This window comes from Cupressus sempervirens, chromosome 5 (assembly GCF_028749045.1).
Source record: "Cupressus sempervirens isolate cs-2001-9-10 chromosome 5, ASM2874904v1, whole genome shotgun sequence".
Classification (NCBI taxonomy): Eukaryota; Viridiplantae; Streptophyta; class Pinopsida; order Cupressales; family Cupressaceae; genus Cupressus; species Cupressus sempervirens.
In genome coordinates this window covers 43,299,982-43,324,158 of record NC_143122.1, presented here as the reverse complement: position 1 = coordinate 43,324,158, position 24,177 = coordinate 43,299,982, and positions in this window count along the sequence as shown.

Here is a 24,177-nt window from a genome sequence, read left to right as displayed (position 1 = left end):
GGGCTAATAGCCAAGGAATGGCAATATGCACGAACTTCACATCATGGATTGTTTCAACCTAAAAAGGTCATTGAGACTACCATAAATAGACCTTAATAGGCCAAATGGGTTTTGTAGTGCAATCCATGGTCATTGTTCTCACTTCATTAGAGTTTGGGCATATGTTCTCTTAATAGGCCTTTCTAAGAATCCTTAGATATTGGTGTTTTGGACTTTGGCAAACCTAGTGATTAGGTTCTTTGCCTTTTTGGGGTTGTGATAACCTATTTGAGTCCATTTTTTTATACTTTTGATCAGTGTCTTAGTGTTGAACCCTCTCTTTGGGGTATTGAAGGATTTTAAACTTACCTAGTTACCTAGCTACTTGACTATTAATGGCTTCCATTGTGCACTACTACATCAAAGTCGTACCAGAGCCATGTCTAAACTTGAGAATGAGGAGATCCCTACAAGGGTTACAAATAGTGAGTTAACAAAGATGGTGAGAGAATAAAAGGCTACAAATAAGGCCTTGACTTAGAGGCTTCGAGAGCTTGAGAAAAAGCTTAATGACAACGACAAAGAAGAGTTAGAAATAGAAGAAGTGAGTGTAGAAGAGGAGGATGATCCTTCTCAAAAAATCCCTATAGACCAAAGACCTTTCATAGGTGCTTTGAAATCTATGGGAAGGAGGACCATGGAAGAAAGATGGATTTTTTGATTGTCAATGGCTAGATGAATGCTAGTCTGGCCTTTGAATGGATAAAGGCATTAACCACATTCTTTGAACGTGAAGACATCCCAATGAAGCAAAGGCTAAATATTGTAGGGTCCAATTTGAAGAGAGAAACCCTAACTTGGTGGAACTTCATCCAAATAGAGAGGGTGAAGAATGGAAACATCATGATCAGTTCTTGGAATAGAATGATATAACTATTCAAGGAGACATATGTACCTAAGGACTATGGGGTAGAACTCCATAGGAGGAAGAAAAGTGTGAAATAAAAAAACATGGATGTGGCCTCATACATTGAGGAGTTCTTGAAACTATGTATGAATATGAATAAGGTTGAAGATGAAGAAGGGAAGTTAGCAAGGTACATGAATGGCTCAAAACTACCCATTTACAAAGAATTGTGTTTAAAATTCCCTACCATAGTTAGCAAGTTCTATCAAATGGCACTTAAGGTAGAGAAAAATTGGAAGAGAAATAAAGATTTTGGTGAAGGCAAGAGCAATGATGGTGGGAAGAGTTTTAGAAACAAAAATAACTCTTGGAACAAGGGACAAAGCAGTAGCAGTGGCATCAAGAATACTAATTAAGGAGACTATTGACTCCAATTCAAGAGGAAACTATAGAGGAAGAAGACCTTTCAATAGGGGGAGGAAAAATGTTGGAAGAGGTAATGGACCATTGAAATGTTACTATTTTAATCAACTTGATCATCATGCCAAAAGATGCCTTGAGAAGAGTAACAATAACCAAGGTGATAGGAAAGGACAACTTGTCCAAGAGGATAAGCAAGAAGACAATGATGCTACTAGAGAATCAAAACCAAAAGGAGCATGTCTAATGATGAGGCAAGTCTTCCTTCAAGTGCTAGAAAACTAGGAACCTCCACAAAGGAAGAATCTCTTCAAGACAAAGATCAAATGCCATGGAAAGGTTTGCAAACTCCTTATTGATTCAAGTTCAACTAAAAATCTTGTGTCTTTTGAAATGGTTCAGAAATTAAACTTGCCTAAGTAGCTACATCCCTGCGCATATCATGTCTCATGGTTAACAAAAGGACAACAAACTCTAGTTACAGAACAAGCTTGGGTAGAATTTTTTATTTATGATTTCAAGGATAAGGTTCTTTGTGATGTTGTTGAGATGGATGTAATCCATAGTATTCTAGGTAGGCCTTCGTAATTTGATGTTGATGCCACTCACCATCGTAGGTAAAACTCTTATTCCATTACCAAAGATGGGAAAACCTATACCATGAAGCCCTTACCAGATAGCAATGCTGAAAAAGAACCCACTCTCATTATCATGAGGGAAAAGGAGATGTTAAAAAATCTAAAAGAGTCTAATAATGAACCATTTGTATTGATCCCAAAGCCCAAGGATAATACCAAATTTGATAAAAAGGAGCCCATACCAAATGAGGTCCTAAAATTGTTACAAAAGTACAAATATGTCACTACTAGTGACCTTCCCACTAGCTTCCCTCCCATTAGCGACATAAGCCATCAAATAGACCTCATACCATGTTCATCCCTACCTAATAAGGCCCCATATAATATGACACCATTGCAACATGCAAAGATTGCAAAACAAGTCACTCAATTGTTGGAAAGAGGATTCATTCAAAAGAGTCTTAGTCCTTGTGCAGTACCTATAGTTTTAGCCCCTAAAAAGGATGGAAAATGGAGATTATGTATGAATATCAAGGCTCTAAATAATATCACAATAAGGTACATGTTTCCCATGCCAAGAATTAAAGATCTATTGGATCAACTAGGAGATGCTTGTTACTTTACCAAGATAGATTTAAAGTCTGGCTACCACTCAATCAAGGTCAAGCTTGGAGATGAATGGAAAACAACATTCAAGACTAATGAAGGTTTTTTAAATGTCATAGCAAGGAGAAACATCTTTATCATATAGAATAGGTACTAAGAAGACTCCATCAGCACAAGTTAGTGATCAACTTGTAAAAGTGCATGTTTATGGAAAATGAACTTGTATTCCTAGGATTTTTCATTTCATAAGGTACCATAAAGATGGATCCTAAGAAGGTAAATGCAATCATTAACTACCATCCACCAAAGAATCAAAGTTATTTAAGAAGCTTCCATGGACTTACAATATTTTATAGGAAGTTCATAAAAAATTTCAGTCATGTGTGTGTGCCTATGCTGGAAACAATCAAAGGTGGAAAGAAGACTAAATTTGCATGGACAAAGGAAGAAAATGATGCATTCTAGTACCTAAAGAATGGAGTCTCTCAATATCCTATCTTGGTTCTCCTTGATTTCAATAAGGTCTTCACTGTAGAGATAGATGCAAGCAATTTGGCCATAGGAGCAGTCCTAAGCCAAGAAGGCAAGCAAGTTGCTTTCTTGTTAGAGAAATTGAATGAAGCCAAGAGGAAGTACTCCACATATTTCTAAGAGATTTATGGCATGGTCCAAGCCCTTAGGAAATGGAGGCACTGCTTGATAACAAAGGAGTTTGTAGTCTATACTAACAATCATCAACTAAGCTTACTGAATTCACAATAGAATTTTCTAGTTAGGCATCTCAAATGGGTAGAACAATTATAGGCCTATACCTTCACCATTCAACATGAAAAAGGTGTAGCAAAAAAGGTTGTCAATGCTCTTAGTAGGAGGATTTATCTAGTTGAAGAGGTGAAACTAAAAAGTGTAGGGATTGAATATCTTAAGCACCTATACCTAGACATGACTTTGATTTTTCAGAGATGTATTAGATTTGCACAACAATGGAAGGTAGATATCATAATGATTTATTTGAATATTTGATTTAGAATGGTCTACTATTCAAGGGAGCAAAACTATGCATACAAAAGTGCTCAATGAGAGAAAACATAATCAAATAAAAGTATTGTGGTAGCTTAGGTGGTCATTTTGGCATTAACAAAACAATAGAGATGGTAAGGAGAAGTTATTTTTGGCCCAAGTTGAATAATGATGTTAGGAATTTCATTGAGTCTTGTACTATTTTCCAACAAGAAAAATTAATTGACAAAAAATCAAGGACTCTACTAGCCTTTACCAATCCCTTAAAGGCCTTGGGAATCCATTTCAATGGATTTTGTCATGGGACTACCTAAAACCAAGCAAGGGTTAGACAATGTGTTTGTCACAGTGGATAGGTTCAACAAAATGGCCCTTTTTGTGCCATGCAAGAGTACCTATGATGAATGTCATATAGCCCATCTCTTCTTGAAAAAATTAGTAATAATTCATGGCTTACCTAAAACAATTGTCTTAGATAGAGATGCCAAGTTTTAAGGCCACTTTTGTAGGACACTTTTCAAGAAGTCAGGCACAAATCTCACCTATAGTTTAGTCTATCACCCACAAATAGATGGGTAGACCAAGATGGTAAATAGGTCCCTAGGAAATATTTTAAGATGCCTAACCAATAAATATTCACAAAGTTGGGATACCATTCTGCCCCGAGTGAAGTTTTCTTTCAATGATTCCATTAATAGATCAATTGGCACAACCCCTTTCTAAGTAGTGTATGGTTTGCATCCCAAGGGACCATTAGAACTAAGGGAACTTCCAACTAATTTTAGAATTAGTGGTCAAGGCCAAGAGTTATCAGAACTAATCACTAAAGTACAACAACAAGCAAAAGATACCTTGCAAAAATATGACTTGAAGTACAAGGAAAATGCTGTTAAGAAGAGTAAAGAGGTACACTTCAAAATTGGGGACAAAGTTTGGGCATTTTTGAGGAAGGAAAGACTACCCAAGGGTAGGTATTTCAAGTTGCAAATGAAAAAGGTAGGAACTTGCAACATATTAAACAAAATTGGTGACAATGATTATTAGATATCCCTTCCTCCAACTTTACAATTCTCTCCAATTTTCAACATTATAGACCTTACACCATAAAAGGTTATAGCAGGTTCAAACAATGAGTAAGAAGATGAGGACTATGTCACAAGCCTTCCAGAAAGAAAACTAGTGGAGGTTGAAGCCATTTTGGAGTCCAAGGTATACAAGGAAACCAAATCAAGGAAGTAGATGTAGTACTTAGTCAAATGGAGGGGCCTCCCAAATATTGATGCCACATGGCTTAATGAAGATCAACTACATCAGCATAGCACTTCAGTGGAACACCTACTCTCAAGTACAAACTTGAGTTTTAAAAATCTAGGGGAGTATGGTGTAGGAGTACCCACTAAACCATCATCAAGAAACCAATTATTTACACCGAGATCATTATAGACATGCTCAAGAATAATAGATTTCATACTGGGTCTCATTGTAAGGCCATAGTTAAAAGATTGGCATTTTATAAGCTCTTGTCTAAACTATTTGTCATTTCTTATCCCAAATCCTAGGCATAGGTATTTTCTTTTTTTTCATGTTTAGATCCATCAAGGATCTTAAAGTTAGGTCTAGTATAAATTTCTTTTGCCAAATATGGTTTATTGCAAAATATGTAGTCTTGCTCAAAAAATTGTTATGCAACTTTGAACAACTTTAGAAAAAGTTTGTTTAAAACTTGAAAAACCTTTGTCCAAATAGATATTTTGTTTAAAACAACCATGTAACTATTGGAGTACCCTATATATAGCCCTTATAGGTGGGTGATAGGGATATGTACATTTTTTTGGCAAAGAACCAATAAAATAACCTATTTTTTGACAAATTCATGAGTTTTAGGGTGATATATAGACTTGTGTATATGTATAATAATGTGTAAATAACTCCAAAAGTTAGAGGTTTGAATTAGCTCACATATGCAAGTGGTTTCATTTTTTGATCCTTTGTACTTTACAAGTTATGCAAGTTTTGTTGCTAGTACCTAGAATTCGGGCTTAGAAAAAGGGTTTCACCTAGGGCTTGATTGTTTTGGTACTTTCTACCATGGGATTTTGATGCCTCTTGGTAGAATCCAAGGTTTGTCAATTAATTTTCATATTTTTTCAGGTTTTCAGGATGGATAAGTAGTGATTTGGATTTGCCACCATACACTAGGTGTATGGCACCATATGTACAACATACAACAATTTGCAACAGTCATTATAGCTTGTGCTTGAGAGTGTTCCAAGGTCTAAAACTTGGAATTTGGACTTATTTTACATGCCACAACATGTTCCAATGATCACCTTGCAATTTGGCATGTGTGAAGAGGTACATACAATGCAACAACAACCTAATTAGGCCTACCAATACAATCTAAATACTGTTACAATAGGGTCTTGCACTCCATTTTAGTTTTTAAGGTTTGGATATGCTATTTATGTTCCAAAAGGGTGTTAGAATCTCTAACCAAAACCTTCCCTTATTTGGAAGTATTTCATGATATGTTTAGATTTCAATTGGGAAGGGCTACTAGCCAAGGAATGGCAATATGCAACAACTTCACATCATAGGCTATTTCAACCCAAAAAGATCATTGAGACTACTATAAAAAAACATTGTTAGGCTAGAAGGGTGTTTTATTGCAATCCATGGCCATTTTTCTCACTTCATAGGAGTTTGGGGATATGTTCTCTTAATAGGCCTTTTTAAGAATCCTTACATATTGGTGTTTTGGACTTTGGCAAGCTTAGTGATTTGGTTCCTTGCCCTTTTGGGGTTGTGATAACCTGTTTGAGTCTATTTTTGGATACTTCTGATAAGTTTCTTAGTGCTGAACCCTCTCCTTGGGATATTGAAGGATTCCAAACTTACTTACTTGCCTAGTTGCTTGACTGTTGAAGGCTTCCATTATGCACTATTGCATCACCAAACTTCTTCATTTTTTTTTAGTGTATGTTCCATTAGGAAATATTCCTTTCTTCAAATGAACCATCACCTTATCACCAATATCAAAAATGTCTTCTAAACTTATCATCATTCTCCTTACGCGTTTGATTACTTTGTTCCATTCTCAATTTTACTTCCTTATGCAAAGACTCCATAAAATTAGCAAATTCTTCTACTACAAAACTTCTCTTTTCTTCATTGGCAACATCCCTCAAATCTGATACTCCTTTAGGTTGCATTCCTATAATAGTATCAAAAAGTGTATTTCTTGTACTCCTATACACAAAATTATTATGTGTAAACTCAGCTTGTACGAACACTACTTCCCAATTACTTGGCTTATCTCCAAATAAACATCATAATAAGTTACCCAAGATTCTATTCACAACCTTTGTCTATCCATTTGACTGTGGATGGAATGTAGAACTAAACTTCAACTCAGTACCCATCTTCCTCCACGAAGCCTTCCAAAAATAACCAACAAGCTTACTATCTCTATCAAAAATAATACTTCTTGGTAATCCATGCAATCTCATAATCTCTTTGAAGAGAAGTTTAGAAACATGCTCAACATCTGATGGCCTCTTACAATGTATAAAATGAGCCATCTTAGAAAATCTATCCATAACAAAAAATGTGGAATCATACCCCTTCACTATTTTAGGCAATCTAGGAACAAAAATCATATTAATGTCACTCCAAGGATTCTCAGCAACAGTAATAGGCATATACAAACTAGTATTCTAACTTATTCCTTTTGCAACTTGACAAACCCCACAACTCGTTGGAAATTTCTTAACACAATTATACATTTGTGGCAAATAATACTTATCCTTTAGCAAACTCAATGTCTTATTAATTCGAAAATGTCCACCCCATCTACCACTATGCTTTTCCTTAATCAAATAAAATCTTATGGAAATCCTAGGGATACACAACTAAATTCCTTTGAACAACATACTTTCCTAAATGAAATATTCATCATAATTACTTATGTGATCTTATAGATTTGGTACTCTACACTCTCTCCATGCCTCTAAAAAATTAGGGTCAGTATTGTACAACTCTTTCATTTCATCAAAATCAAGAACTTCAACCTTCATTTTAGTCAAAAAAGAACATCTTCTCCTTAATGCATCAAAAATGCTATTAGTAACTCCACTCTTTTGCTTAATAAAAAATGTAAAACTTTGTAAATACTCAACCCACTTTATATATCTCTAATTCAATATATGTTGACTTCCCAAGTATTGTAAAGCTTTATGATCAGTATACAATGCAAACTCCTTTGAAATCAAATAATGTCTCCACTTCTTCATCACTTGAACAAAAGCATGAAATTCTTGATCATATAAAAAATACTTTTTTTTTAGCATCATTCAACTTTTCACTAAAGAAAGCAATAGGTTTACCTTCTTGATGCAATACATCTCCTATTGCACTACCACTTGCATCGCATTCAACTTGAAATACCTTATTGAAATTATGTAAAACCAATATAGGGAATTCAACAACCTTTTGTTTCAAAGTCTTAAAAATCTTATCAACTCCATGTATGCACTTGAATTCCTATTTATTTCCTCTCATTGTCTTAGTCATAGAAATACAAATACAATTGGAATTTATTATGAACTTTATGTAAAAACTAGCCAAGCCATGAAATAATCTAACCTCACCTACATTCTTGGGTGTAGACCATTCCAAAATTTCTTTCACCTTCTTAGGATCTATCTTCAAACCATCATTTGGAATCACATATCCCAAATATACAATCTCTTCTTGCATAAAATAACCCTTTTTCAAACTAATCATCATCTTTTCCTCCTTCAATATCTATAATACTTGTGTAACATGCTCAAGATGTTCTTCTTTAGTCTTAATAAATATCAAAATTTCATTCAAATAAGAAATCAAAAACTTACCCAAGAATCTTTTTAGAACTTCATTCATTAACATCATGAAAGCACTAGGTGCAATAGTCGAACCAAAAGGCATAACCAACCATTCATACAAAACCATCTTTTGTCTTAAAATTGGTCTTCCACTCATCAACTTCTTTGATTATGATCTAGTGATAGACACTCTACAGATCAATCTTGGTAAAATATTGTGCTCCACTCAAACAATCTATTCTATTATCCATCCAGGACATAGGAAACCTATATTTCACTATGATCTTGTTAATAGCTCTAGAATCAATACACATTCTCCATTATCCATTCTTTTTAGGTGATAATATGGAAAGTACAACACATGGAATCAAACTTTCTCTGATCAAACCTTTTTACAAAAACTCATGCACTTGTTTTTTAAGTTCTTCATTCTCTATAGGTGTTAATCTATAGGGTGCTTTATTTCACAAACTAGCTCCAGGAATTAGATCTATTTATACTCCTTACTAGTGGTAAATGATAATGTATATCCTCTTCAATAATATCTTTATACTCATTCAAAAAATTTCCAATTTCTATTAGTACTTGGCTAATACTACTAGTTTTTGCTATCACTCGATTACCACTAACTAGCACTCGATTAACACTATTTTCTAGCATTCAATTGCTATTGACACAAATTGGTATCCTTGGAATTATAGAAAAATAGACTTGATTCTTTTTCATTTCCTTTTCAAATTTTTTTACATTAGCCATGCAAATTCTCATAGTAGTACAATTAACCTCATCTAGATTATCAATCAAAGGCAGAAATATTTATTTATCCCATTCACCTAGACAGTATATCAATTCATTCTTCTACCATGTATATCATATCAATCATATTTCCAAGGACTACCCAATATAATATGACAAAAATACATAGGCATAATATCACACAACATTTCATCAAAATAATGTTCAATCTTGAACTTCACAATACATTGCTCACTTAGCAATATCTAATGTTTATCCTTGATCCATGAAACATGATTGGGTTTAGGATGCCTCAGCCTTTGGAACTAAAAAATTGTAACCAACTCTTCTGATGCCACATTTGTAGAACTTTCATTGTCAACAATTACCTTGCAACATTTTATAGCCATCTTACATCCAGTTTTGAAAAGATTTCTCCTTAGGATAAGTTTCTCATCACTTCCCTTATTACAAAAGGTACCGTCATATTTTCACCAACCTCAAGCCCCCTTGGTGAACTTTGACTATCTCCTTGAATCACAACATTTATGTTACCTTGCCTACTTTCATGGGAGCTACACTCAAAGGATCTATGGCCTTCTTTACCACATCTAAAACAATTACCATCAAAACCATCTCTAGAATGAGAATTACATCTTCCTTGGTAAGAACTAGTACCTCCTTGGTAGGAATCACCACCTTTCTGCTTAGTATTTCCATTAGCATCATTCTTAAATTCAAATTTTCCTTTAAAATGCATAGAACTATTAGATCTACCTATTCCTCTTTGGAATCTACCACCTCTACCTCTATGTCTTTGTTCATGTTTCTTTGTCAAGATCTCCTCAACTTTCAAGGCATATTGGTATGCTTCTTCCACACTTTCAAATTTTAGAAAACTTATCTCATCCTGAATTCTAGATCTCAATCCATTTAGATACCTTTCAATTTTCTCAACATCATCATCCACATGTCTAGATCTAATGTCCAATCTATAGAGTTCCTTAGTATACTCCTTCATAGTCATGTCTCTTTGTCTTAAGTTTTGCATTTTCCTCAAGAAGCTAACTTAGTAATCAGTGGAAAGTAATTTTTTCTTTACCTTGTTCACCATTTTTGCCCAAATTATAATCTTTTATTTTCTTTTCCTTTGTCTATTAATTTTCAAATGCTCCCACCATAGTGAGGCATGTCCTTTAAGCCTAGTAACTGCAATCTTCACCTTCCTATTACTAGGAATGTTTTTGTACTCAAAGAACTTTTCCATTTCAGAGATCCAATCCAACACAACATTGGTATCTAATTTCCCATCACAAGGAGAAAATTTTATAGTATGTTTGGAATTTTCCCTAGATAATTCTCTCAAAAACCTTGCCTCATCTTGATATTCTTCAATTTTTGGATTAGGGTTTGGTGCTTCTGCTTCATCATCACTTACATCATCAAGATATGCTCCTCTCCTTTGGGTGGTCTTTATAGTATCTAATCTAGATGAAATTTATCTCAATGTATACAATATTTCATTATCAACATTTCCTCTACCTCAAACCATCCTCATGAATCAAGTACCTAAAATATTGTAATCCTTTGCAAGTTATAGGTCAAATCCTTAGATCTCCTCCTCCACAACCAAATTCACTTAGGGTTCTACACAATCCAATCTCCACAAGGATGAACCTTAGCTCTAATGCCACTTGACATAGGGAGATACAAAGAACAAGGGTCAAAGGCACAACTAGCTATTCACACTACATGTACAAAGTCAATACATCAAAAATAACAACAAATATAAAGAACTTAGGGGATAGAGGAAGTAAAAAGTTATCATTCATATATTCATCCAAGGATCATTTACATGCCAGTTGTATCTGGGTTACATGCATATATCAATTTTAATTACAATCTTTGATGATCCAACTTCTCATTTTGTTGCTTCTCTCTAACTTACACTTAAGACTCTAACTAAGGTCTCTTAAATACATGCACGTCCACAAGTTTCCTATTGAAATACAACTAAATAGAATCTCACATTAAATGCCAGGCTAAGCCATAAGTTGGCTCACATCAGATATATAATACTAAGTTAAATGAAAAGGTTAGCCTCAATAGGAAACTATACACATACGACTCAAAAAATCAAGGTCCATGAAATACTTACACTTGGCATCTGAATGAACTCAACATCCACACAAAATTGACATCCAATTGAACTTTGAAACCATAAGAAATTAGAAACTACATGAACTTGGAATCCAACGGATGACTTGGAAACCAAAGAAAATTCAGTAGAAACTATGAACTCAACATCAACTAATAAGCTCAACAATCACTAAACACTTGACACCCACTAAGAATTCATCAATGCAAGACATTGCAACTTGGCAAAAACTAGGAAAACTAACAACATGTAGGATAGTAGTGTAGCCTAGGATGCTCTTGCATAACTTGGGTACCATCTTTTCATTTAGATAGACTACTTTTTCATGTGGCCAAATTTAGAGTACATGCTTTTTCCACCTTAAATGGTGGGAATCCTCTCATTTTAGCTAAAAGACATGATATCCCAATAGCCACTCTTAAAAGTCTACCAAACTTCACTAGTGAAATTGCCATCTCTCCCTTAGAGCACATTCAAGAAATCTCAAATATTTCTAATATCCATGGTATTATAGAAGATGATATTTCTATTGCACTATTAGATTCATCTCTAAAGACAAAATCCTTACAATGGTATAGGAGATTACCTCATAATTCAATCACTAATGGGGATGAGTTAGGTGAAAGGTTCTATAAGCATTTTGAAGATAAAATTGATAACCTATCACTTTTAGAGAAACTAACCATCATCAAAAGGGTATCCCATGAGTATATGACATAATTATAGATTCCATAAAACATGGGATATAATACCTACTATAGTAAATCCTACCATTAGTAATACTTTCGTGCACTACCTTAGAGCCTTTAATTGTGATACTGCTACCAGTTTACAATCCATGGGAGCTAATGCTTTATCAACTACCTATGAAATTTCTAGAAGCATAGAGAATATCCTAATCCAAGGAGGGAAATTATCTCCAAGGCCTCCAATGCCTTTCTTTCTTGACATGCCCAATCATCATCCTACAATAGCCTCTATTCCTACTATATCTACATGCTGACCTCTCTGTATAGCTCCAATAGCTTCTACATCTTCTAATATAGTGGATAAGATTAAGACTATAATGTAAGTTACAATAATAAATATGGATAGGATGTTTCAAGATCAAAGTGCACTAATGTAGAAGATGAGCAATGAATTGGTGACTCTAAAGAGGAACCAAGCTTAGGGTACTAGGCCTTTTCAAACCAATTATCAAAATCCTCCCCTTAATAGACCATAAAATCAAGGTCAAGGTCATGTCCCACATAACAAAAATAGGCTCATGGGAAATGTAGGCACTATAAATACAAACAAAAATCCAAATAGGGCATTAGTTCCTCAGAATAACTTTTCTCAAGAGCAATATTTTTTCTTTCTTGCAACTAGTCATATGGGTATTGTGTGTCCTAGAAGGAAGAATCATTCTAAGCACTAAATATACAAGATAAAGCAATAGGGCAGCCATCCAATGCCAAAAAATCTACTAATGCTTCTCATCTACCACAATAGGGTGATTGTTCTTTTATGAACCATTAGCTAGAAGAACATTGCCATCCTAACTATGATGCCATATCTCATAATACCATAAATAAAAGGAGAGTTGTGGAGGATGCTACACCTCCTCCAACAAATCTAGCTTCAACTCTAGGTACTACTCCCCATATATTAGTGATGAATGCACAATAAAATGTTGCTCCCTAGCATAAGAAAAATATAAGCAACACAAATTTTATTGAATCTCAAGCTACTCAATGTCAGTCAACATTACCTATAGCTCCAAAAGTTCTTATCAAAGCACTTGTTACTCCTTTTAATGTAGCAGATCAAACAAAAAGGACCACTATTAATATCTTTATATAGGATGTTGTTGTCATTATAACATCATGGAAGAAGCTACTATAGTGAGAGTTAGAGAGCATAGGGGTGGAAGATCAGTCAATCACCTTGAGTGATACAATGAGTCTAGTGCAACCAACAAAGGAAGGTGATTCAAGTAAGAAAATTAGGACTCCTTCCTTTCATGTCTCTTTGATTAGAGCAAACAAGCTATTCCACAATTTCATGATAGATTCTAGAGCCAGTAGTTTTATGATTCCTATAATTATAGTTGTCATCCTTGGTATTAAATATGAGCCAGTGTTTAGGTATGTACTCTAGTTAGATGGTAGCTCTATTAGAAATATGGGGATCCTTAACAATGTGGAAATGACATTAGTTTCTTGCCCTAGTTGTACTTCACTCTAGACATTTCAGCAGCTAAGGTTGAGCCATATTTTACAATATGTCTTTCTAGAGACTTCACTACATAAATAGGTGGTCATATTGTAGTAGATTTGTCCTATATGTTATTTAGGACAAGAAATGGGACAAATGCTTCTTTAAGGGTAGAACCTCTTTCCCTTAATCACATAGAGACTTATACTCCCAGCCCCATAAATATGAATTATACAATTGGGGAGGAGGATGAGAAATACATAACTCATGATCATGCTACTTCTTCAGTAGAAGTGCTTGATTATCTTTTGGTTGAATGGGCAACTAAATTCTAGTTTGATCCAACAAAGGAAGCTCTAGAGATAGGCCTTGGGACATATTGTATATTGGAGAAAGGCAATCCTATTCCTAGTCTCATGAAAACAAAGGAGGAAATTGATGGATTATGGAGCATGTTATTTAATAGCTCAATAAATAAGAATGGTTCAAGGGCTAGTGTAATGGTTGTCTCCCCTAGTTTGGAAAATTTTTACTTCTCTTATAGACTCCAATTCAATTGCACCAACAACATAGTAGATCATGAAGCATTGATTCGAAGCCTCCAACTTGCTCACAAGAGGGGAATCAAAGCTTCAAGGGTCTCTAGAGATAGTGAATTGGTTATTAATCTGTAAGGAGATAGAACATCAACAAGAATAATCTTCTCAAATCATACAAACATCGGGTTTGGGATTTTCTTGATGGTTTCCAAGAATTTAATATCCAAGGTGTCTCTAGAAGAGAAAATAAACATGCCAATACACTTGCAAAAATAAGTGCTCATCATGATGTACCAAAGCATGTTGAGGATAAAAGCGAGCTATACATCAGACTGGTTATAAGGCCTACAATCCTAAATAACCATGTTAATTGGTAGGTGTTTGACTTTGATGCACAAATTGTCAACTTTCTACAAAGTGAAGTAGAATTCTTTGAGGGGAACCAATCCAAGAAACAAGCCAAATATGGTGATCAAATCATGAACCCTAGACACAACAAGTTTCCTAAGGGGTTAATTAGATTAGAGAGTATTTTCAATCTTGATAATTAAACAAGGAGCAAGGTTCTAAACTTGGATGCAAATAATAATGATCACATACCAGTTTCAATTGTTGATGGAAAGATTCTTAGTTTGGAAAAGGTATGCTCTGAAGATGAACACTTTTTTTTGTTCATTTGTGCTAGGAATTCAATGATGTATTTTCATTGCCATATGATGATTTAAATGGTTTTGACACAAGTTGTTTTCATGTAATAAAATAGCTTATATGAAAAGAGATTGTACAACTAAGTCATTTAATCATATTAAGGATTTTTATTATCATAATTATGATGGTATGGGTCATAAAGAAATTGATAGTAGGAAACCAAAATATGATAATGATAGAAGGAATTGTAGAATGTCTAAAAATACTAATCCTATAGATAGAAGAAGATCCAATGAAAGGGCATCGAGAGAAGGAAGACCTTATGAAGATAGAAGAAATTTCATGTGTTATAAGTGTAACAACTATGGACACATAGACTGGAATTTTCATGCACCTGATGATCAGCAGAATCCTAGAAGAGGAACTCCAATATGTCAGTTATGCAACAACTTTGGACATACAAAAAAGTATTGCAAAATGGAAAAACACTTTGGAGATATAAGGAACAATGGAAGACACCTCAAAAATAGAAGGAATGATGGAAGAAACATCAAAAATGATAGAAGGAACCATGAGAGGAATTTCAAAACTAACAAAGATAATGAGGCGCAAAGAAATGTAGTTAGTGAACTTCAAGAAGAACTCAATGAGACATTTGTAAAAGGATTAGACATCTCAAAAGAAAAGCTATAAGATGATGAGATAGGAAGATCAAAGTCATTCATTGAGTTTAATTCAATTAAATTTAATTAAGCTTGTTTACAACAATAGAATTTGGAAACTTCATCTAGAGATCGAACTAGAGTTAGAAAAGTTGGGAAAAGTTGTATCGAGACAAGTTTAGATAGTATCTAAGCTCACTTGTAATTTGGAGCTTATCTAAAATAGTGTCAAAGGAATTAATAGTTACTATTATTATAAGGAAAGTTAATTTTGTAGCAGACTTACTAAGAATTTTGTGGAGCAAATTTTTGTAGCGCATTGTCATGATGGGAGGAATCTATATTAAACCTCAAGTAACATCAAAAGATAAGAGAGAAGATCTTGAGTAGGTATTTGATTTCAAAATGCAATTGATAGCTTTTTGTGATTGCAAAGTATGTAGCTAATGCAAGCTCAAGTTGAAGTAATAAATGGAGTATAGACTTGATTACCAAGGATAACTTTAAGAAACCCTCTTTTACAAAAAAGTATAAAATTTTGGCAAATTGAACATTAGTTTAGGGGAAAAAAAATTCAATTGGCGAACATTTATTTTTAAGTAGGAAATTTTTTAATTTTATTGGCAATTATTTTTCAATCATATGAAAATTCTACAAAATTATGTTGAATCTCTCATTATTGAAGAAAATCATGGAAAAATTTACAAATACCTAGAAACAATGATTTTATTATTATTATATGGTGCCTAACTAATTATCAAACTTTAAGGTTAAATTTAGCCCATTTTTATCATTGTAGTTTCCCTCAAAATTATTGAATGGTGGTTTTTGGGAAGCACCTCTAATTTTTTTTAACCATTGCATGATCGTAAATCAATGGCCTAAATCCTATTTCAAGCCAAACTTTTAAAAGGATGCCAAGTTTCAAAAGGAGTTCCCAAAGTAAAGACACATGTTCCCAATAAAATCTATTTCACGAAAAATTGAGAAAGCATAAAAAGTCTTTAGAATAGAGATGCATGTCAAATATACATAATTAATTTGTAGTGTGAGTTATATGTTTACCAAATATTGGTGAATATGACCATCAATTAAGGCAAGCCTTGAAAATTGTAGCTGAAAATATTTAATTTACTACATAGAAAAATTAGATTCATTGTCTAAGTCATCACTAAGATATAATCACTTTTGTATTATTATTGGCGATTAGCCTAAGTATAAGACCCAATTTTGGTAAATTGTAGTTGACGTGGACACCCCAAAAGTGCAAAAAAGAAAAAGCAAAACTTAGTGTACCTAATGAGTTTGATTAGCCAATTAGAAAATATTAGCCACTAAAGTTATTCTTGTTGATTACCACTTCATTGTGATTACATCAAAAGCATAGAGCACTTAGAAGTGGCTTGACAATATGATTTCAAGGTAAACCATATTTTTCAAAAGAGGTATTTTATCATTTTTCATAGAATTTATTTGATAAAAGTTTATATTTGTTAGAAATAGCGATATGTTAGTAGCTCACAATGTTGGGAATGAGGATAGGCCAAAATTGAAGGTTGTTTCTAGGAAACCCATAGAAGGAAATTGAAACTCAAGATTATCCATCAGTCTAAATAATGAAGTGCATTTGGAAGATATAGGAAGTTATCTTACTAGTAAGTTTGAATCTATTTGGAGTGAGTATATGAACAAGGATATGGAATTATTCTTTTATCACAATATGATTGTGAAACCCAGATTTGAACACATGAAGGAACTGGACTTGTTCAAATATAATTTTTACTGAGAACTGGACAGAAATGAGTGGACATAGTTCATACTAAGTAGAATACATGATGGAAAACTCTTGATGGAAGATAGTGTAGTAGATATTTTAGCCAACCTTATTCATTAGGTAAATAGTCAGAGCAAACAAGGTAGTGTACCTATAGGTGAGAAATTGGTTAAAAAGAGAGTTGAGAGCTATACAATAGCAGTTTATAATGGAAAGGCCATGGTGATCAGCTCCATTATAAAAGATGGTGTAAGATTCTTGAGTAGAATCATTGCCTACTCTATATGTGCAAGTTCAAATATTAATGAATTGACAACCAGATTCATCTATGTGGCCTACATGATATGTGTTGAGAAGGAACAAGTTAATCTTAGTGAAATTATAAGAATGCAACTTCTTGAGAACCTAGAGAAGATAAAAAGGAATAAGAATGGTGTGTTTAGATTTCAATCACTGATAAATCATTTATTTTTTCATGTTCTCAAGAGATATCCATATTTTTTCAATCATAGAGATTATGAGCAATGAGAGGTGTACAATAGAGAAAATCACAGATGTATGTAGAAGACATCAAGTAGATAAAATATTAGATAGTGGAAACTTGATAATGAAAAATATTTCAGAATTAAATGAGGCAAAGATTCAAAATTGCACCTACAATTAAAGACAAATTCAAAGAAAATATTTTTGTTATGGTTGATATAAATTTTACTTTTATTCAAGAAAATGAACCTCAGGAAACATTTCTTGGTCTCTTAGGTTATGAATTGAGTGATGAAACAATAGTTGGATACATTAATTTTTTATTGAAATCAGAGAAGGTCCAAGCTGAATAAATTTGGAACTTATGACAAGATTAACTAGTCAACTCATTAGACATCCTTGTAGAAAGAATCTCAATAGAAGATAGAAACTATAATAAAGAAAGCCTTATCAAAGGCTGGTATGACTAAGAGTAAGTCACAAGTAGTTAGGAAAACTATAAAGCAAGGCATACTAAATGTGCAACCTTTTTCAGTGTCTATTATAGACACATCCTAAAAAAAACCATTCCTTATGCAACAGTATCAAATGTGTAGCCAAGTGAGCCAAAAATAAAATATGAGGGTTTAGTGGAAGTTGTGACCACAAAGACTAAAAGGGTCAAACAACAAGCCACTAGACCAGGAAAGAGACAAAAGAAATTGTTGACAATTGTTGAGTCTAGTGAAGAAGAAGAAAAAGAACAAGAAGTTAAATAGACAAAAAAAGGTAACTACTTCTAAGCACTCAGTAGGAAAATCTTGACAACCTTGGAACCAAAGATAGAAAAGATACATTCAATTATTGCTAATGAAGGAAACTTTGTGCAAATGAAAAAATTCTATGATTTGTATAATTTAACTTTGAGAAAGATCAGATTGATATCTCTACTACGAGATACATAATAGCAAATAATCTGAAACTTAAAGGTCTTGAAGGCATAGTAAACTATAAAGTCTATGATAGAGTCATTGAAAAGAAGGCACCAACTAAAGAAGAGGACATAGAACTTTAGAAGTCTATGATAAGGACAATATGCAAGACTAATGATGATGAAGAGGTCAAGAGATTGTTAAACAATCCGGCACCTTACTTGAGGAAAAATGTAACACCATTCCTATTTACGGTGGGTGAGAAAGATAAGATAAGAAGTGAAATTATAGTAGCTATATGTTAGATGATGATAGATTCTAAGGAAGCATCTTCACCAGCACCCAAAATCTTGGAAGTTTTAGTAAGTGGTGGGACAATGGAGATAGATCATACCAATGTTACCATTAACATTAATGATACAAACCCATTTGAGAGTTCTGAACATAATAAACCTCACACCAAAGACATTGAAGATCAATTGAAGCAAATTGAAGAGGAGAAGAGGTTATTAGTGGAAGAAAAAAAGGAAATAGAAGAGTCCAAGTAGAAATTTATTGAAGATGAGATGAAAAGTAAAGTAAAGGAAGAAAAGAAAAGATTACCTAAAGAAGAAATGAAAAAGAAAATAATGGAAGATAAGAAGAAAATATTAGAAGAGGAAGAAAAGAGAGAAAAGAAAGAAAGGAAAGAGAAAAGAAAGAGGAAGAAGAAAGAAGAATAAAAGAGGTTGCTAAAAAGAAGGAAAGAGAAGATGAAATTAAACCTTCTAGTTCATCTACTCCACTTTCACTTGCTAGCCTAACAAATGATGATGATTATCAAACTGATTTGATCTCATCTTTGTCAAAGTTTATTCAGAAGAACAAGATAATGAAGATCCTACAAAGAACCTTGATGGAGGTTACTAATAGATTACATAGCACTTTGGTAGTGCAAAATATAGAAGCAGATCTTGAATAGAGGGAATAGGTAGTGCTAAAATATTTTAATGAAGAATTTGCAATTTTTTTGAATGTTGCAGAAGAAAAGGCACATATTTCACATGATAATAACTTGTTTAGCACTATTTCTTTCAATTTTAAGAACAATTTGATAAGTCTTGATACTTGTATCAAGGAACTTCGGAAGTGTCAACAGAATGGGAAGATAGTGTACATAAAATGGACTCTATCTCATGGGCTTACTAAGCATATTGACAGTCAAATTGGAGGAAAAATGAGTGAGCTAGATGCTTTATGTAGCTAGGTAGAGCATCCTGTTAGTAAAATTGATGATTTTAAAGGATAAGTGGCCACTATTCATAATGATATCGAAAAACTAAAACTTTGGAAGGAAAAAATTTTGAAGAGAGTATTAAATTTTAGAGACTATTGGTCTAAAAATATCTATTATTGAGAAACAATTGGAAGAATGTGTCAAAGCCAATGACACTTATTTTAACTTTTAATAATCCAAACTTAATACAATTGAGCTTGCATCATATGCCTTATGTGCAATTCTCACCTCTACTAAATCATCCAAAGATATGTGGACAAAAGGTATGATTAATCTTAAGGCAATTTTTGATGATTGCATGAAGATACTATAAGTTTAAGGAAGATGTTTACAGAGATTTTTACAGTAGATGGATAGTTTTTGGATAGTTTTTGACATTTTAACCTTTGCCATTAATGTCAAAGGAGGAGAAGTGCATAAGAAAACTGTAAATCAAGTAAAGATAAGATAAAAATGTAAAGTATGAAATCATATTGTAAGGGGAAGCATATGTAAGATGGAAAAATTGTAATAGATGTAATGTTAATGTGTTAATTATTTTAAATTTTGATACTTAGCCAATTTTCCTTATTTTATTGCCATTAATGCCAAAGGGAGAGATTGTTGACAAATGGGTAATGAAGATATGTAATTTTTGTCATTTATGGAAATGCATGATGTACATGCTTACATGAAACCTCAGAAATCAAGATACCTAGCTTTTAGTACTCAAAAAATTGTCTAAGTATGAATTTGGTATACAATAGTGTATTATTTTGTATGTAAATTGTTACTGACATTATATTATGACTAGTGAAGTTAGATGGAGATAGTATACATGTTGATGATAATGTGTATAACCTTAGAAGTTAGTATGAATTGTAATAAAAAATAGATATTTCTATTTTACCAGCGAAACAAGATAGTGGAATTGGAGGAAAGGAATTAAATTTTGTTTACAAAATAATTACTTGTCAAACTAGGGTAGACATCCTAGATATTTACTCTAGGTTGGAAAAGTCTATTGTGCTCATAGCCAACCCAACAAAAATTTATGAAAAGGCATGGTATTTATGCAAAGGACTTCTTGTGAATTCAAGTGTGCTATCTTGAGAATGTTATGGTGTGTTATGTGAACTTTTGTGAAAGCTATTTATGAGAAGTTTTGTAAAAGATATTTTGTGATCCGAGATCATGTTGAATAGTAGACATTAGAAAAGAAAGAAGTTAAAGTATCTACACTCCAAAAGTCTAATTACTTGTTGGGTAGTGAGCTGTTGTTGTAATTGGAAGTGCATGTTTGGGAAATGGGCTCATCTTGCATCTATTGTATTACAACTCCTAATATTGTTGGAATCAACTAATAGGGATTTAAAGTCTCCTAACAAGGACTCTCTATACTAAATTTTATCATTGGCTCCTAATAGGGTCCATCTTCTAATAGGAAACTTACATATTAGTATATTATCTAGTGGCTATCATCGCCATCGAGGTTTTCCCTTGGCCAGGGTTATCCTAGTTAACAAACTACGGTGTTATGAGTTATCTTTTTTCATGGTTATTGTTCTTTATCAATATTACTTTATTCCTATTTCTAATAGAAGAACTAGGAACATCAAGAGTGCAAAAGAACTACAAACATCTACTATAATGGAAAATCTCATTGACACATTGTGAGGCTAATGCCATAGAAGCAACACTCACTTGACAAAGGAAGATGGTGAATGTAGCAAAAATGAAACCCCCAAACGGACATTATCCTTGAAGATATACTTGAAGAATATCCTCAAGGATTTGTAAATATATATTCAATAAGGAAGGATCAAGTATTCAAGCTAGAATTAAGATATAAAATCAGCAATATAGTTGCATCAACAATTAGGTCATACCATTTTTGCTCTCTAACCATTGTAGCAATGTATCAAATCTCTTAATAGTGTTGGCTTAAAAACTATTTACCAAATCCTCTAACAAGGTGGAATTTCTAGATTGAAGTGTCTAAAGAACTCTAGCAAGGCCACTCCTAATAGGGTGATTAAATCCTCTAATAGGATCACACATAATAATGTGTTTTTTAACCTTTAATAGGGTTGGCTCCTAGTAGGGATCACTTCAGAAGAGTAAAAAATAGTAACTAGTAGTAGTTGGTGGTTTTTCCCAAATTATGTTTTCATGTTAAATTTTGGTGTCACTTGTGTTAATTTCTTTTATATGTATGTAACTAAGGTAATTAAGGTTAATCACAAATAATATATTAAGATCTGAATGTTCATTAGTTTTTGAGTAGAAATTGATATTTTAGTGCTTGTAGAGTTACAACATACTATTAGTGTTAACTAAGTGCCTGTGTGTGAACCATGTAACAACAATTTTAGTAGAGTTTATGTTTTGAATTGGAATTTAAGTGATTTGGGGTTTATTTTGTGGTAATTGATTCACCCCTCCCCTCTTAGTTACTTCTTTTATATTTCCAACACCCACAAATTGATGAGAAAACAAAAGTGGTGAATAGAAGTCTAAGTAGTCTAATATGGTAATTAGGTTGTGATGATACCAAGAGATGGGATTTGACTCTACCATGGGAAAAAATTTCTTGCAATAATTTTTTGATGAAGAGTATAGGTAGGTCACCATTCCAAATTGTGTGTGGGAGTAGTCCAATGAATGAATTAGAATTGAAGAAAATGGAGTAGGGAGGAAAGACTAGTACTAAGCCATACAACTTTGTTGAACGTGTTAAGAAACCACATAATAAAGTGCATGAGAATATCACCTAGATGAACATGAAAAATAAGGATAGTGTATGTCAAAAGACAAGGCATAAAGAGTTCCATGTTGGGGATTAGCTTATTATTACCTTTAGAAAAATATTTTTTTACCCAAACAAGATTTTGAAGAAACATGATCTAGGGAATGTATTAGGGTTGGAGCTTGTAGATTGAATTTGACTTTCTCATTTTTTGAATATTTTAGATTTAATAAAGTATAACAAGCAAGGTATGGAGGAAGAATCAATACATGAGCCATGCCTAATTCCAATCTCTATGAAAGAGATTCAAGAAATTATCGATAGTCATGTGGGACAAAGTAATAGAAAAGAGAAGTATGAGGAGTATCTTATAAAGTGGAAAGGATGAATTATGGAAGACTCAACCTATTTATCTAATGAAGAGGTTAATCATTTAGTTTCTCTCAGCCAAAAAGAAAGTCACAAGTTCATATTTCAAATTATCTTGGGTGTCTAATGTAGGAGCATCTAGAGGTGCTAGGCAAATTCTATATCACCAAAAAATAACATTTAGTGATAGTTTATATCTTTGACATTTTTTCGTGTTTGGATATGCATTTGGGATAAATAGTGATTCAAAGTCTCGTATTTCCATCATTACTCATATTTCCATTATTACTATTTAGGGTTAGTATTTTTTGTAGACCTTGAGATGAGTGCAAATGTAGAAAACAAGTTTTTTTTAAAATAGAGCTATAATTATGAATTAGACGATTTAGGTTGGAGGGAAGGTTTTAGTTTAAATTTCATGTGCTCTAGAAGAAGAATTGAGTCAAAATGTTTCATTGTTTGAAAGCTATTACAAGTTTAAGTTGCTTCGAAACCTCCTAGAAATGCTTTATAATAAAATTTGAGGCATAAATTTCCTTATATGACCTTGAAAAATAGTGGATGTTCACAATAAACATACAGGAATATAGAGTGCTAAAATATCTTTCACAAAATGTAAATTGTTTGTCAATAAGATTTTTGGATCCAAAGTTATGGCACTTGAAAGTTGGACTACCTTTTCCTAAACCTTCATTTTTTGTGTCAAATTCCAATTTGAGCTCTATAAGCTTTCTTTTCTATAAACACAAAATGAAAAATGAAAAATTTATTTCTAACCCTAAACTTAATAAAATTTACTTAAGGCCAATTCTTGAAGTATAAAGGCATATTTTTGTGGAGCTTGGGAAAAGGTACTGTGAGAAGGGTTTGTCCCCAAAAGATGATAATATTGTAGGCCATAGGGCATGTATTTGATTTTTTATAATTTATGTTGAAGCTTCTTATTTAAGATAATATTAGATTCCTTTTTCTATTACATTCATTTCATCTCAATTTTTTCCCACGTCAGTGTGTAGGAATACAATATAAGAGTTAAAAATTTGAGTGTGTAATCCTACTAGTCAAAGATATCTATAAGAATATGGAAAACTACACTTCTAATTTAAAGTAACATTGTGGTCAGTCTACACATATACTTGTATACATTTTCTAGGTAAATCTATACCTAGAGATTTGATATTTTATAGTTTTTCACAATTTTCTCTTCTAGATCTAGATCCAAAAACATTTTTTTGTCATTGTTTCTAATCGATAGTTTTCTATGCAAAAATATCATTTTCAATATAGTCACTTTCACACTATTCATCTTATCTTTCAAAT